Source organism: Oncorhynchus mykiss, chromosome 6 (assembly GCF_057628025.1).
Source record: "Oncorhynchus mykiss isolate SJ-2025 chromosome 6, ASM5762802v1, whole genome shotgun sequence".
In the NCBI taxonomy this organism is placed as follows: domain Eukaryota; kingdom Metazoa; phylum Chordata; class Actinopteri; order Salmoniformes; family Salmonidae; genus Oncorhynchus; species Oncorhynchus mykiss.
The window spans coordinates 70,853,426-70,870,000 of record NC_143027.1 but is presented as its reverse complement, the minus strand read 5'-3'; the positions used below and the strand labels follow the sequence as shown (position 1 = coordinate 70,870,000).

Genomic DNA, 16,575 nt, shown 5'->3' with positions numbered 1-16,575 from the left:
GGCAACGGCCAATACTGGTCATTCCCCCATGGTGACGGATTTGCATTGTGCTCCTAAAGAGGCCTGTGCAACACATTGACAACATTTAATTCTGTAACGCAGCTCACATTCTACCAAGGGGCTTCAGCAGCACATCATTACATTCTGCAGCTTTCCCTATCTCCTTATCTGAGTGTTGACCAGGACCACTCTGTCAACAGTATCTATGACAGGACCTGGTGCAGCTTAGCATAGCGTCAGAGGAGTGGTGCTAGCGAGAGGCTAACCGTCTAACCGTTTCTGCTAATTGCCTCATTAATGATTCGCCGGTGTGAGCCTGCTCTAGCACTTCGTTGTGGGGAGCAAATTGTTCTGATTGGTTTGCCTCTGTCAATTATTGATGAGGCAAGCGACCTAAAGTGCTAACACCTGGCTTTGGTGCTGCGGAGTGGCCCACCGTTCCCATCACTGGGTAGCTGTATTGTTCACACTGCTAGAGAATTGTGGTGCTCCCAAACGCAGCTTACCTCTTAGCCAGGGGTGTATTCAGGACTGTGTTGGTTCTCTCAGAGTGGATAAGTGTAGCCCTGGGGCAGTGACTGATCTCTAGTTCTATGGATACAGCACAGTGAGGTTACTGGATGGGGACTTTACTGGGTGATTCCGCACAAAACTAGAACAGAAAAATACTTTATTTAGGAGGCCTGGGTCAGCCCAGAATGCCACAAGTGTTCCAACTTCAATTCATTATTGATCAATTATGCTTTAAGAAACAAATGTAATACATGTAATACCTCCTCCAAAGGACCTTTCTATGGGTCATGTTTATTCTAGTTTTGTGAGGAATCACCTTTCTGTACTGGGACAAAGCAGTAGTTGTTTTTCTGAATCTGGTATGTAAGCAGTACACACTGCATCCTCACAGAGAAGGGCACGTGTGTGTGCTGCCCTGAACCACCTGCGTATGTTGGGCCTCAGCCGGAGAAAGAGAGGCTTTGTTTGTGAACCAGTGACTCACCTGGGACATACTGATATGGTAGTACACATTGAGACCTTACTCTCTCTTGTTTTCATGTAGGAAATTATGCCTGACCATTTTGGAAAATGTAAAGACATGATAATGAAAGTAAATGGGAGGCAGGCAGTGATAATTATTACCACATGAGATTAAAGCTAAATTATAAACTGGGTGGTTTGAGCCCTGAATGCTTATTGGCTGACAGCCGTGGCATATCAGACCATATAACACTGGTATGACAAAAATGTATTTTTACTGCTCTAATTCCGTTGGTAAACAGTTTATAAAAGCAATAAGGCACCTTGTGGGTTTGTGATATACTGTATGGTCAATATGCCACAGCTAAGGGCTGTGTCCAGGCACTCCGCGTTGCGTCGAGTGTAAGAACAGGCCATATACCACACCCCCTCGGGCTTTATTGCTTAAATATCACACATGGTATACAGGACCCACATCATTATAGGTTATTATAATGAGAGCAGGGATTTTATGATCCTAGGATTTTAGAGTTGTTTCGAATAGCTGTGTGTGTGTGTGTGTGTGTGTGTGTGTGTGTGTGTGTGTGTGTGTGTGTGTGTGTGTGTGTGTGTGTGTGTGTGTGACTTCTAATAATTATCCTCAGTGTACTGTTCTCCTGTCCTTACATTAGGGTCAGTACATGGAGCTCCAGCGCCAGGTAGCTGTTGTTCTCTGTCTAATGGCCCACCCACACACCCACACACAGCCCGTATTAATCATCCCTCTACTCTACCTGGGGGGTAGGAAACCTTTCAAGCGTTTTTCAGCAAAATATCAACCCAAAACACCCTCTCACAGTGGCATGACTGCCTGGCTTTAGAGAGTAAACACAGGCTAGATAAAGGAACTGATGTGTCAGTTATTGATGTGTAGTGCTCCTTCACTGTGGGCCTGTGTGTAATCCCTTTGTTGTTGGTCATGTTGTTATGCACTGAGAGTAGAAAACATTTAGAACACCTGCTCTTTCCATGACTCAGACTGACCAGGTGAATCCAGGTGAAAGCTATGACCCCTTATTAATGCCACTTGTTAAATCCACTTCAATCAGTGTAGATGAAGGTGGGGAGACAGGTTAAAGAATGATTTTTAAGCCTTGAGACAATTGAGACATGGATTGTGTGCCATTCTGAGGGGTTAAATGGGCATGATTTAAGTGCATTTAAAGGTGGTATGGTAGTGGGTGCCAGGCACATCGGTTTCTGTGAAGAACTACAACGCTGCTAGAATTTTCACTCTCAACAGTTTCCCGAGTAAATCAAGAATGGTCCACAACTGTGGGAAGCATTGGAGTCAACATGGGCCAGGATCCCTGTGGAAAGCTATTGACTCCTTGTAGAGTCTATGCCTCGACGAATTGATATGTTTTCTAAATGTTTGGTATACTCTAGTGTTTTTTTTGTATTGTAATAATGGCTCACGGATATCAGAACAGACCAAATAGATACTGTAGGATGCATTCTAGAGATTAACATATCATAAAACTATAAACTTCACGAGTATTATTCTAAAGACTCAAACCCAGAGAGTGATCTTTGACTGAGGGGTTGTGTTTAATCCAGAGGTTAGACTCATCCATGCTGCTAGTGAGCGGCCTCTGTAGCCATCTCTGTCTCTCTGGCCTTAATTGAAGCTGATGAAGGAGTCACCCCCCATGCAGCCGCCGCTGTCGCTCAGAATCTCAGCGTCGATGCAGTCAGACCGTACACACTCACAGGGTGGTCACCGGCCCTTTGTTTTTACACAGGCACCAGGGAGGGCACCACCGTCCCAAATAACAGTGAGTCAGCCTGTGTCATGGCCGTGACACGGTGGGCCCAGTGTCTGTGGAGGTTATGGTGGGGTCCCTTCGTTGCGGGCCTCTCGCTCTTTCACTAACAGTCATGTGTGTGTCTGTGTGTGTTGGGGTGGGGGGGGGGGGGGGGGGGAGAGACACACAGATGGGTGGTCTGACTCATACACATTTAATGATCTCTACTGTTTCTCTCTCTCTTTCCTTCTCCCTCTCTCTCTCACTCTCGCTTTCCTTCTCCATCTCTCGCTCTCTCTCGCTCTCTCTCGCTCTCTCTATTGTTCTCTCTCCATGTCTGCAGATAACCTGGCGACTGAACGCTGATGACTTAAGAGTGACTGACCAATGGCATGAGGAACCCCACAAAGCACAACAACATTTAAAGATGACTTCACTGGAGAAGAAGAAAAGAGCCCTAAAAACCTTGTAGAGAAATGCTTCAGAGCCTCTTCCTACTCCCACTTCCATCTCCACTATTTTACCTCCAGCTTTTTTGTAAGAAAACAAAAACAAACAAAACACTGACTCAAATGATGAATCAAGATGATTGACAACATCAGAAGAATATTATGGGAGAAACCATTTCCTTTGTAGGGGGGGGGGGGGGACAAACCTTTGATGCATGTTACTGTAAGTAGTTCACCTAAAACCTTTTTCCCCCAAGTGGGATCCTCCACTAAGAAGACTCGTCCAAGTCCAGCGTTCCTGATTTAGGATAAAATACCCAAGCAACCCACCTCCTCCCTCTGAAATCCCTTACTCTATCTTCCCTATCAGAGGTCATTGTAACTACCATTGACAATATGTTCCTCGTTTTAGAGAACTTACTTCCTGTATCATTTTGGAGTTAGTTGGACTGTAAGACTACTATAGTGTATACTATTTGCATAATGAACCAGTCTTCCTCTCCAATGGACATGAGTGATGTACTATAGCATGGATCTGACTTTACTGTATTCCTCAGTATGCTTGTAGATCACAAAACTCATAATTGTGGATAGTACAACGATTACACCTTTTTAATGCTAGATTCCTATCTTTACCAGGCAGTATTAACTTACTGTATACCAAGTAGGGCATTTTGTTGACCTGTACATTTGACTAAATGCATAGAAATGCAAGTAATAGCTCATTGTATTATTTGAATACCTGAAGACATATTAGGGAAACATTTCTGTCTATAAAGACAATGGGACTGTGACTAAGTCATATAGTGTCGAGTATATTATGAAGGTATAACCAAGAATAAAGTATTAGAGAGTAAACATACTATAGTATCCTCAGCAGGGGCCCCGATGCATCTATGTCATGTGTCTACCTGAGATCCGTGGGCAGCCGATCTTGTATTTGGTTTGTTTCTTTGTTGTTTCCTCATCCCTTTTGAATGGCTTGTATCAATGGCCCCTCTGGGCTCTGTACTGTGGTCTCTCTCATGGACCTCTCATAGGGCAACACATGTCCTCAGGTGTCTCTATCTCTCTCTCCCACATCACCTGGCATGATTTACCCATGTGCTCCTCTGTACGACCAACAAGGGGAACGGAACATCACAGTAGGATTTCAAGGTTGCAGAAACCATATTGACTTTTGACCTATCTCAAACTATCTACTGAAGACATAACAACAACCAGACAAACTACAGCTGGTGGTGCAAGAGAGGATACTGTGCATGGAACGCAACGCACGCAAGATAACCTGAAAGCATCTTCATCCTCTTGCATCCTCTACCTGTCTATGTGCAAACCTGATACCTAAACAGCCCCTCGCCTGCTCCCACAATCCTCTCTGCTCCTCCTCTCGCCCATCCCAGAGACTCGTGAGGAGAGCGCCAGTCGATCTGTTTATAAACGTTACGGATGGACGCTCATCGTGACGGTTAAAAACAAACAAACACATACACACGCACATACACCCCACCCACACACACATAAACACTCTCAAAGGGAGACAAGTGGAATACAGTGGAGTATGTATGTATATTCTGTATGTATAGAGCCCTCAGCTGTAAGTAGTACATGTTGACATGTAGATGAAAACATGCATTGTGATCATAATACCTACCATAGACAGGCTGGTGGCCGTTGATTCAGACAGAGGAAGAGACACTCTCTCTAAGCCAATGGAAGCACTCTATCCTATGTTTTCAGGGTACATACTCTAAGTTTCCTTAATGACAGAAAACATTATGTGATGGAAATACTGTTCCTTTTAAAAAGGACCTCCTAAGCAAAACCACCGAGCTGAATGGGTTTTAAGCACTTTGAAGGGATGCATAACCCCCCTTTGATGTCAGAAAGAACCTGGCCAGAGTGAGAGAGCAGGGGGTGTGGAGGGTGTAGGGGGCGAGGGGGGGGGGGGGGGGGCAAACTGGGACGCTCCAATTAAGTGGCAGTGCACAAAGTGGCGTGGGGCGCCCTGCCAGGAACTGTCTATTCATCCCATGTCAAAGGGATTTACACATCTCAATGAGTCAACAGCATTGCCAGGGCCTAGCAGCATGGGGAACAAGGGACGAGAGGAATACAGGAGAAGAAGAGTGCAGAGGAAGTGAGAGATAAAGGCAGAGATGTAGATCGACAGAGAGGAGAGAGAAGGGCAGAAATGTAGATTGACAGAGAGGAGAGAGAACAGCAGGGATGTAGAGTGACAGAGAGGAGAGAGAAAATGAGACAACAAGCAAACAATGTGACAATGTTGAAGTTAAAACACATTTAGAAATGTAGGGCAGCATTTCAGACAAAACCAACATTCTCTCAGCTAGACCTGGCCAGAGAAAATCTGCTCTTCTCTCAGGTCACCTCCACAACTCCTCTCCTACCCTTCAGCCAAAGAGTTCACTGACCCCTCCACCCCAGCTAGTGCCACTTCCCCACAGCCCTGTGACCTCACATCCTATCTGGGGTTGACTCTGTGTTAATGAACAATAGCTCTAAGCTCAACCAGATGTTCAGGCTAGCCGTTAAATACCTGTTGCTCTTCCACCCCAGTGATTCCTTTATCCTTCCCCAGTGCAGCTGCACTCTCCCTGGGCTGGGCTCCAAGTGCTTCAGCCCCTCTATGGAGTGGACCTCCACACAACCTGACTCTGTTCTGCTCTGCTGTCATCATCTAACAATAGCAGTGCTCACTGACTGATGAATCATGGCTTTAAAATAGGGATTGATGAGGATTCATGAGGATTCATGGGCTTCGGTGATGACAGGTCTGATGACAGGGGTGTTGATGGTATGGCAGAGACATCATAATGTAGCAACTATTTGTGTTTACATTGGCTTATATTGTATGTTTCATAAAATTATACACAGACCAATCAATGCAAGTGAATCATGTACAGTGGCTCTCCAGTGTAAAGCATTACCAAACCCAAAGCAATATTTAACAGTGGATTAATCAATGGGAAGACATCAGGGATGGAGAGGGATGGACATAGACTCTGACCAGGGACAGTTAAGGAAGAGTTGGTCCCATTAGGAAAGTATAGTAGAGATAGAAACCAGTTCAATGTGTGTGTGTGTGTGTGTGTGTGTGTGTGTGTGTGTGTGTGTGTGTGTGTGTGTGTGTGTGTGTGTGTGTGTGTGTGTGTGTGTGTGTGTGTGTGTGTGTGTGTGTGTGTGTGTGTGTGCCTGCTTGGTGGGGAAGAAGTAGTAGTAAAAGGCGTTTGATGTGTGTATTAGCTCCCATCCTTGCGGTCAGCGCGCAACACAAACACAACATCAAAAGGAGGATGGGAGCGGCGCTGCTACCTGGCTCTGTGGAGATAAGTTAATGCAGATCTATTAGGCAGAAGCATATTAAAGGATGAAGATGTCAGTCACACACACGGCAGGAGACATCACATTGAGCTACTGTTGATGTCCTCCCGAGTTTGAAGCTTTCTGTTTTCGCCCATATGAAGCAAAACCATTTTTCTGAGGAGTTAAAGAGGGTATACGTGACAGAGACAGTTGTGATCCCCCCTCGCCTGTTTGAAGAACACGGTTAGTGTGTTTTTCAATGAGATAAACTTGCAGACTGCACACCTGCCGTTTCATCAGAGTATGACCCTGACCATGACATTTCCCAGAAGCCTCAGTGTTACTCACAGGTTTCTGTAGATGCTCACACAGACACACACGCATACACACATGCCCTTATACACAAACACTTACACCCCCCGCACACACACACACACACGCAGACACTCGTACACACACTCAGACTAATCTAAACAACCGGACTGTATGTAAACAGATCTGCAAAATAATGGATTGTTCAGTGTTCAAACAATAAGCTGTTAGCATATTCACAGGTCAAAGTTATATTATCCAGAGTGCCACGCTGGGGGTATATTAACATGAGGGATATTTGGGAGAATGGAGGGAGGGGGGATAGAGTGCTGTCCTAATTCAGATTTACCCCCTATTGGGCACCCCTTACCTCTTTCTTTATTTCTTTCTCTCTTCCACTCCAATACATACACAGACCCTCCATTTAATCAGGCTCACCCCTCCCCCTCTTACTTTATTTTCTCTCTCTTCTCACTGCTCATTCCTACTTTCATGTCTTCTGTCTCAATCCCCTTCCTCCTCTCTTTCCTCTCCCTCCTCCTTCTATCTATCACCTTTCCCATTTTCTTTCCTCTTTTCGCTTCACCTCTCCTTTTCTCCTCTTTTTCTGCCCTTTCCTCTTTTCTCCCTTTCTCCCCTATCCCAGACGGAGGCAAGCTATTGAGGTGAAGCACTCCATCAATCTCCCTGGTGAAAGAGAGAGAGAGAGAGAGAGAGAGAGAGAGAGGTGAAACGGACCCAGAATCTTGTTTTTGGATTAAGCAAATAGAGGAGTGGGTAATATAGGGCCATCAGGCTGCTTGGTGGGTAATTTGTCAGCCCTTCGCACGTCCACACAAACAAGAGACAAAAGGAGAGGGAAAGTCAATTGCCACTGTCAGTGGAGAGGGGGAGAACGAGAAAGATAGTGGGAGGGAGCCATATCCACTTTCATTAGAAGCCTATGTATCCTGTAGCATGTGTTCTGTAGTGACTACCATGGCTTATGCATGTGTCAAGTCACATCCACAAACAAACCACTGGTCCCAGTGTTGTGTCTGTTAGGATTAATACTCTGTACATTATTTTCTTTGGCCTCGTGGCTTAACAACTTAGCTGGCCTGTATTTGTTTTATCACCTAGCTCTTTCTCTTGCCTGGTTAATAAGTACATGCCTCTCTGGCTATACAGTTCATTAGTGTGATGGCTAGCTGGCTAATGTGTGTGTAGGGTAGGCTCCTGTCCCATTGGAGCACGTGTACATTGGGGAGGTGTGGCAGAGCAAACAGTGGGGAAGGACAGAGAAGAGGAAAACAGCTTATAAGAGAGATAATTTGACTGGTCATTTAGCTAATGGCAGTGATGTAATAGTGAAGCCGGTGCCTCCTGTGATTCTGTGGACTCTAGGGGCGTAGTGGTGTGTAGTGGTGTGTTAGAGCAGACGGTCACATAGAGGGACTGTAGAGAGACCTTCCAGTGTTGTGACTGGACATAACACACACACATGCTCACGGTCCAACGCATGTCTGTATCTGTGTGTCATTTTTGGGTTGGCTCTGTGATGATTAGGCTTGACCTGAGACCTGAGACTGACCTTTGGCCTGAAGCCGGACAAGGTATTGGCAGTGAGGTCACAGGATTACTGTAGAGACCCTCCCCTCTTTTAAGCCAGACCCCCGTCTGCCTCTGCTGCTGTCCCAGGTCAAATCAACCTCATAATGCTGTACCACAGTGGCAGGGACGATGAGACTACCATGCTGATGTAATGACATCAGAACAGAGTGGTGGAGCCTGGCTTAGGCTACTGAGATAATGAACAGAGGGTTTAATATGGTGATAAAGCTGCCATACCCCAGCCTGACCAACTGATTGGATTGGGCTCAAGGGGGCCCACTAGCCTCACATCAACCCCCTTGACCCCTCACCGAGCTGGGATCGGTGAGAAGATTTGGGGGTCTGGATAGATTCGGATTAGCCAAATGGTCCTGACGTGATGTAATTGCCAAGGGACTGACCCCTGTGTAACACCATAACCATAACAATGCTGAATCTTCAGCATCTTCCCTAGTTAAAGTTCAATAAAAATAAATACAAATCTGATTGGCTTATAAGGAGGATTTTGTTCCTGATTTCCCAGTAAGGTTCAGCTAGGGTGACACGGATATGTCATGTGAGGCATCATATTTAGCTATTAGCTAAATCTGGTCTGACACATGTTTTCTCAGTGCTTTGAGACTTATGTTTTTGTTGTGTATTGTCCCTGCCAAATAAACTTCATAAATAAGTAAATAAAACATTTAAAAAGGTTGTCGGTAAATGCATAAAATTCCAAACCTGGCTGAGGTTGTTATAGGGGAGGGAACTTCTAGAAAACCTGAGTTCCCGCTCGAGAAATAAATAAATTGTGGAATAATAAATCGCCCAGAGACAATGGACAGGTGGCATTTCAGGCTGCGCTGTTTAGTCGTGCAGTCTGCTTTCTGACAGCTTGATTTAGGCACCTGCAGCTGAGCCAGAATAATTGAGAGAGAAACAGAGAGAGAGAGACAGAGAAAGAGACAGAGACAAACAGAGAGACCGAGAGAGACAGAGAAAGAGAGAGACAGAGAAACATAGAGACAGAGAGAGACAAAGAGAAACAGAGAAACAGAGAGACAGAGGTAGAAGGAAAAAGAAAACCAAGACACACACAATATTTATTCCATCTTCAATTCTCAGGCCTGAACTGCACTGATTGCAGAGGATACCATTCTACCACTCAAATGGCTGCACCCAGATCAGTTCAATGAGGTGGAATAAGGAGCTCTGCCCATTCTACGTCACTGTGAGTCGTGATGCCCATCTGACTCAGGGTCAGGTACATAGAGTGGTCACAGAAGGGATTGAGTCACCCCTCCACCGTGCCTGGCCCTTTCTGAGTCATATAGGGCTTATTGGGGGCAAGTGGATTAGGGTGCAGAGGGGGGGAGTTTTGGGGGAACTTTGGTGGGGAGAAGGGGGGTTGGCATATTTTTTATTTTACCTTTATTTAACTAGGCAAGTCAGTTAAGAACAAATTCTTATTTTCAATGACGGCCTAGGAACAGTGGGTTAACTGCCTTGTTCAGGGGCAGAACGACAGATTTGTACCTTGACAGCTCGGGGGTCTGAACTTGCAACCTTCCAGTTACTAGTCCAACGCTCTAACCTCTAAACTACCCTGCCGCATAGGGTGTTCCCCGCTGAGAGATGGGTGTAATCCCTCTGTATTAAAGCAGTGAAACCTTGTCAGGGTCCAGAAAATTCTCCCCAAAACCATCCCCTTCACCCCTACCTCTTTTCATGCCCCCAGCATACAGAGAGTTAGAGCAACAAGGTGGGACAACCATACGCTTTCACTAGGTTTCCTAAAACAGAGTGCCCCCAAACTCAATCAACATGTATCATTAAATTCCCACAAATAAATAGTTGTGATAAAATCTTTATTACCAATTGGCTACATACAATGAAGTTCAATACACCAATATTCACAATAAAACATTTTTATTTTAGATTGGCCTCTATTTAGTGTTAGGGGTAATATTTTGCTGTGGTTATGTCCCTCCTAATCTCGAGGTCAAGCAGTGATTATTTTTTACCCAATCTGTTTTAAAAGTATTGCCGTTAGAGGACAATTAAACATTTACAGCTCCTGGTCTAAAGCTGGTTTAAAGCCTGTTTCAATAAGCCCCACCTCCTCTCGCTCGCCCAGGTTAATTTGCTCTTCCCCCTCATTTCAATTTCACTGTAGTAAACGTCTTCCTTATTCCCCATGAGGGCTTCCATGGTGAGGTTTTGATTGTCCAAGGGGGTGGGCTGTGGTGTTGGCTGTGGTGGAATCGTCAAAGGGGTCGTCAAAGCCTCGGCAATGCTTGCCGGAGTCTTATTGCCGTGGCAATCAGCCCCCTGCTACTTGGCCTGGGTGACCCCAGTCAGAGATAATCTTTATGGGATGGCCCATTAACATGCTGGGCAGGCCACCTCCCTCGTTTATCAAAGCCGCTGCTGTGAAATCAACTGTTTATGGACCCCTAGTGAGAGGATAGCGCTGCTGATTGCCTATATTAGGGCCTGGCTTGTAAATGAGGCGCCCATAGACAAGGAACCTTCAGTAGACTAGAGATACATATAAATTATATGCTGGTGTTATTCTCACTAACTGAGCAATATATTTAATGACTACTGCAATAGCCACAAGAGGGTTGGCATTGCAACCACCAAACCTGAAAACTCTGGGGGAGGGTGTATGTGTTCATCCACGTCTTCCATGTCCAGCATGAACATACAACAATCAAACAACACCTACATGACGTTACACGTTCAAATACATATGTGTCTAAGTATGGCTATATAAATGTCGACTCCCATGATGCTGTATCTAAACAACTCAATGGTCTTCCTTTCTTTCTACCCTGTCAAAGCTTCCTATGGTCCTGTGGATGTCATGTTGTTCTGTGGCTGTTTTGTGGGGATGGACATGTTAGCCACGTTAGCCGTGGAGTAGCGTAGCCTCATGTCAGGGAGGTGAGGCTGCTGTGGCATGGTCCGCTTAAAGCCTGATCACTGGTGAAGGCCTTGTCAATGTGTCTTCCATGATGGATGGTGATGGCCCACCGCGTCTTTGTACACAACAGGGGGCCCAAGTGTTTGTCGCCTGAGAGATAGAGGGAGGGAGGGAGACAGGGAGGGAGGGAGGGTGCGGGCGAGACTCAGCTTAATGTCCTTCACCAGTGCTGTGCATGTTCTCCCAACTCTGTGCTATTTGCTTTTCCCTTCACGGCACGGTTAACACCGTAAATTAACCTTTCCAATCACTCTGTGCTCAGAGTTTGGTGCACAACACAGACAGAGACAGAGAGGGAGCGAGAGAGAGACAGAGAGCGAGAAAGACACAGTGTTACGCAATGCACTGACTTAGAACATTCTCTTTTATGTGCATGTCCTGTGTACTCTGCAATATGTCCGTATCAAGCTGCTTTCTCTTCACCATTCTGGAGATGTAAATGAAACACATGAAAGACGATGTGCTGCAGAACCCCCCCCCCCCTCCTTGTAGCCCATGTCTGTAAATAGAATGTAAATACCAAACAGCTATGCATGCTGATATACTAGCAAGTCGTTCAGGTACTTTTGTAATCCAAGATTCTCATTTGGCATGTACTGAAGAAGAAGAAGAAATCCAACAAGAAAATGAAATAAAAAATAAACTATAAAAATGGATACAGTTTGTTAAACAACTTCAATAACTGGGGGATATATGTCTTTGCTGTTAATGTTTTCTTACTGATACTTTAAATGCGATAGCCTGCCATTATTAACAGTGCTCTGCTCATGTTACTTGTTACCTGTTATTATGTTCGTAAAGATAGGGTTGAGGTAATGTAGGCCATGAACCTCCCGCAGGTTAGTGGATTGTCTAGGTCGGGGTATGATCGGAGAGCGAGAGGAGAGGTGGAGACAAGCTCTGACTCATACTTATCATAGATTATTTCAATGCCATTGCACGTTCGTATACATACTTTAAAATGAATTATTACATATCCTTAGTCGCTAATTCAGCCAATTAAATGCCATGGCCAAACGGTTTCGCTTGAAAGCTGTTAGTTGAGTCGGCAGGATCTGAGAGCCAGATTGAGCTGCTTGTTTGATTTATTTAACCAAAAGGAAAATTCACCAGCTTCAAAGAGTGGGCCGCTTTTTAAAAGGTACACATATGTTTCTAACACGACAACACAACATAATACTACAACAAAGCTCAGAAGAAGCTTGGTAGAGAACAACTTTGTAATGTTGATTCACTTCACTTATAAATTGAGGTTGTAATTAATTAGTTACAAATTACTTGCAAGGAGAATGAGTCATTTAAAACTTGGACTGGACGAGTCCTGTTTTTCCAGTATGGTCTTTGCAATGCGTGGGTATATTGAGAAACAAGCAATGATTATTAAAAATTCAAATTTGCCTCGGCCCTAGCGACTGAAACGTTCTGAGAGGATGAGAAAGGAGGAAGGTTGGTTGGATGAGAATGTTTTTGTTTTCTAAGAGTGTTTATTTTCCACCATGTTAGAATCTGAATCCCATGGCACTCATGGTAGATGGACGTGTCTAATTTTTAACCTGTGCTAAAGATATTTTAAATTTAATAAATAATCGTTGTAACAAGACAACTGCTGTCTGTGTCATAGTGTGTGTGATGGTCTATACTTATGCCAGACTGTGTGTGTGTAGTGTGACTTTAATAATATTATTCCTCAGTGTACTGTGCTCCTGTCCTTACAGTAGGGTCAGTAGATGGAGTGTGTGTGTGTGTGTGTGTGTGTGTGTGTGTGTGTGTGTGTGTACGTGTCTTTCAGAGTGTGTTTATATCTGCGTCAGCGTGTCTGCATATGTACTGTATGTACCCCTGAGTGCGTACGTGAATGTGTGCATGTGTATGTGTGAGTAGGTGCCATGGTGACGGCCCATCAGGACTAGATAAACATGGACGTCAGGCTCTTTCAGGCCATCCTCCATTCAAGCGAGCCACTCAACCAGGCAGGATGGGATTTGATACAGATGGGATTTGATACAGAAATAGCCAAAAGGCCCTCAACCCTCCACTCTGGGCTAATGCTCCTTCCCCAAGGACCTGATAGTACCCTCAACCCTCCACTCTGGACTAATGCTCCTTCCCCAGGGACCTGATAGTACCCTCAACCCTCTACTCTGGACTAATGCTCCTTCACCAGGGACCTGAGAGGACCCTCAAACCTCCACTCGGGACAAATGCTCCTTCACCAGGGACCTGAAAGGACCCTCAACCCTCCACTCTGGGCTAATGCTCTGTGACCAGGAACCTGAGAGGACCTTCAACACATTCTGGACTAATGTTTGGTCCCCGGACAATAAAGTGTACAAGCTCAGGGCGAGGATCTCCTTCCAGAAAGACATCGGGGACTGTAACATACTCTGTTTCACGGAATCATGGCTTTCTCTGTATATACTGTCCCCATCCATACAGCCAGCTGGGTTCTCAATACATCACACGGACAAGAAGAAAGAACTCTCCGGGAAAATGAAAGGTGCTGTATGTTTCATGATTAACTACTCATGGTGTGACTCAAGTCATTTTTCTACCCCGATCTGGAATACCTCACTATCAAATGCCAACTGCGTTACCACCCAAGAGAATTGTCTTCTGTCATCGTCGCGGCCGTGTATATTCCCCCTTAAACAGACACTGCAACAGCGAGCTACACTGGACTTTGTTCAAACTGGAATCCGCATATCCTGAGGCCGCATTTATTGTAGCTGGGGACTTAAATAAAGCAAATCTGAGGAAAACTCTACTGAAGTTTTATCAACAAATCACTTACACTATTCGCTCTTCAAAAATGTGGGATCATTGCTGCTCCTCTCTTCCTATTGGCAGACACTTAAACAGGAAGTACCCTTGGTCTAGACTGTTCAACGTTGGTCTGACCAATTGGAATCTATGCTTCAAGATTGTCTTGATCACATTAAGGGTAGACTCAAAGAATAACATTGATGTATACACTGACTCAGTGACCCACTGAGTTTATCAGGAAGTGCATAGGGGATGTTGTTCCCACTTAGAACCTATCCAAACCCCCAAAAAACATGGATAGATGGCAGCATTCGCGTAAAACTGAAAGTGCGAACCATTGCCATGATAAGGCAACTGGGAACATGGACGAGTACAAACAGTCCAGCTATGCCCTCTTGTAAGGCAATCAAACAGGTAAAACATCAAAACAGAGACAAAGTGGTCGCAATTCAACAACTTAGACACAAGACGTATGTGGCAGGGACTCCAGACAATCACTGATTATAAAGGGAAAACCAGCCACGTCGCGGACACCGTTGCCTTGCTCCCGGACAAGCTAAACACCTTCTTCGCCCACAGTGTCATCACCGCGGGCAACCACCGCTCACGTAGACTCTGACCTCTCATTCTCCGTGACCGACGTGAGTAAGACGTTTAAGCGTGTTAACCCTCGCAAGGCTGTCGGCCCAGATGGTATCTCAAGCCATGGCCTCAGAGCATGAGCTGACCAGCTTGCTGTAGTGTTTATAGACATATTCAATCTCTCCCTATCCCAGTCTGTTGTCCCCAATTGCTTCAAGATGTCTACCATTGTTCCTGTACCCAAGAAAGCGAAGGTAACAGATCTAAATGACTATTGCCCCAAAGCACCCACTTCTGTCATCATGAAATGCTTTGAGAGGCTAGTTTCGGATCACATCATCTCCACTTTACCCGACACCCTAGACCCACTACAATGTGCATACCACCAAGAAAGATCCATGGATGATGCAATCACCATCTCACCGCACACTGCCCTATCCGATCTCAAAAAGAGGAATACCTATGTAAGAATGCTGTTCATCGACTACAGCTCAGCCTTCAACAACATAGTGCCCTCTAAGCTCGGGGCCCTGGGTCTGATCCCCTTTGCAACTGGATCCTGGACTTCCTGACAGGCCGACCCCAGTTGGTGAAGGTAGGCAAACAACACCTCCGCTACACTGATCCTCAACACGGGGGCCCCACAAGGGTGTGTTCTCAGCCCCCTTCTGTTCTCCTTGTTCACCCATGACTGTGTGGACATGCACGTCTCCAACTCATTCATCAAGTTTGCAGACAGTACTACAGTGGTAGATCACCAACACAATGAGACAGCCTTCAGGGAGGAGGTGAGGGCCCTTGCGGAGTGGTGTCAGGAAAATAACCTCTCCCTCAAGGTGAACAAAACTAAGGAGCTGATTGTGGACTTCAGGAAATGGAGCACGCCCCCATCAACATCAACTGGATCGCATTGGAGAGGTTGAAAATATTCAAGTTCCCCGGCATGCACATCACAGAAAAACGGAAATGGCCCATCCATGCAGACAGTGTGGTGAAGCAGGTGCAACAGCACCTCTTCAACCTCAGGAGGCTGAAGAAATGTGGGTTGGCCCCTAAGACCCCCACAAACTTATCACCGGCTGGTACCTCAATTGCACCGTCCGCCGTAGCAAGGCTCTCCAGAGGGTGGTGCGGTCACTGCCCTGCATCGACAGCCTGCCCTGCATTGACAGCACCCAGTACCAAAGAAAGGCCAAGAAGATCATCAAGGACCTCAGCCACCCGAGCCACAGCCTGTTCACCCCGGTACCATCGAAGGTGGAGACAGTACAGGTGAGCTAAACAAACAAAGGAAAAAACAGCCTGCATCTCCAGGCCACCAGTATCCTGCCCTGAACTTTAGTCACCATTACCAGCCTGCTACCACCCGGTACTCAACCCTGCATTTAGGGACTGCTGCCCTATGTACATTGTCCCTGAACACTGGTCACTTTAACCCTTTTACACTTTTACCCACTTCATATGTATATATTGTATTCAATGCCTCCTATTTAACATCTGCTGTACACACCCTTTCAATCAATATACAGTCCATAATGTCTATACATCCCATCGTTTACGTTTATATTACGGACACAAGCGTTGCTCGTTCTAATATTTCTATATTTCTTTAATCGTTTCTTTTAATTTGGGGGATTTGTGTGTATTGTTTTGTATTGTTATCACTGCACTGCTGGAGCTAGGAGGATTTTGCTACACCCGCGATAACATCTGCTAAATATGTGTAAGTTACCAATATAATTTGATTTGACTGAATGCTCCTTCTCCAGGGACCTGAGAGGCCAGGGGCGCTGGGGACCTCATAACCAAATCAATAGGT

General features: G+C 45.5%; 1 protein-coding gene across 1 annotated transcript in view; it reads left to right on the top strand.

Annotated features, from left to right (window-relative positions):
* Positions 1–4,079, top strand: part of mafa (v-maf avian musculoaponeurotic fibrosarcoma oncogene homolog a (paralog a)) — a 123,122-nt gene extending 119,043 nt beyond the window's left edge. The window contains exon 3 of the mRNA XM_021607498.3: positions 3,106–4,079. The gene's annotated coding sequence lies outside the window, so the exon portion shown is untranslated. The remainder of the gene's footprint in view (positions 1–3,105) is intronic.
* Positions 4,080–16,575: the final 12,496 nt, after the last annotated feature.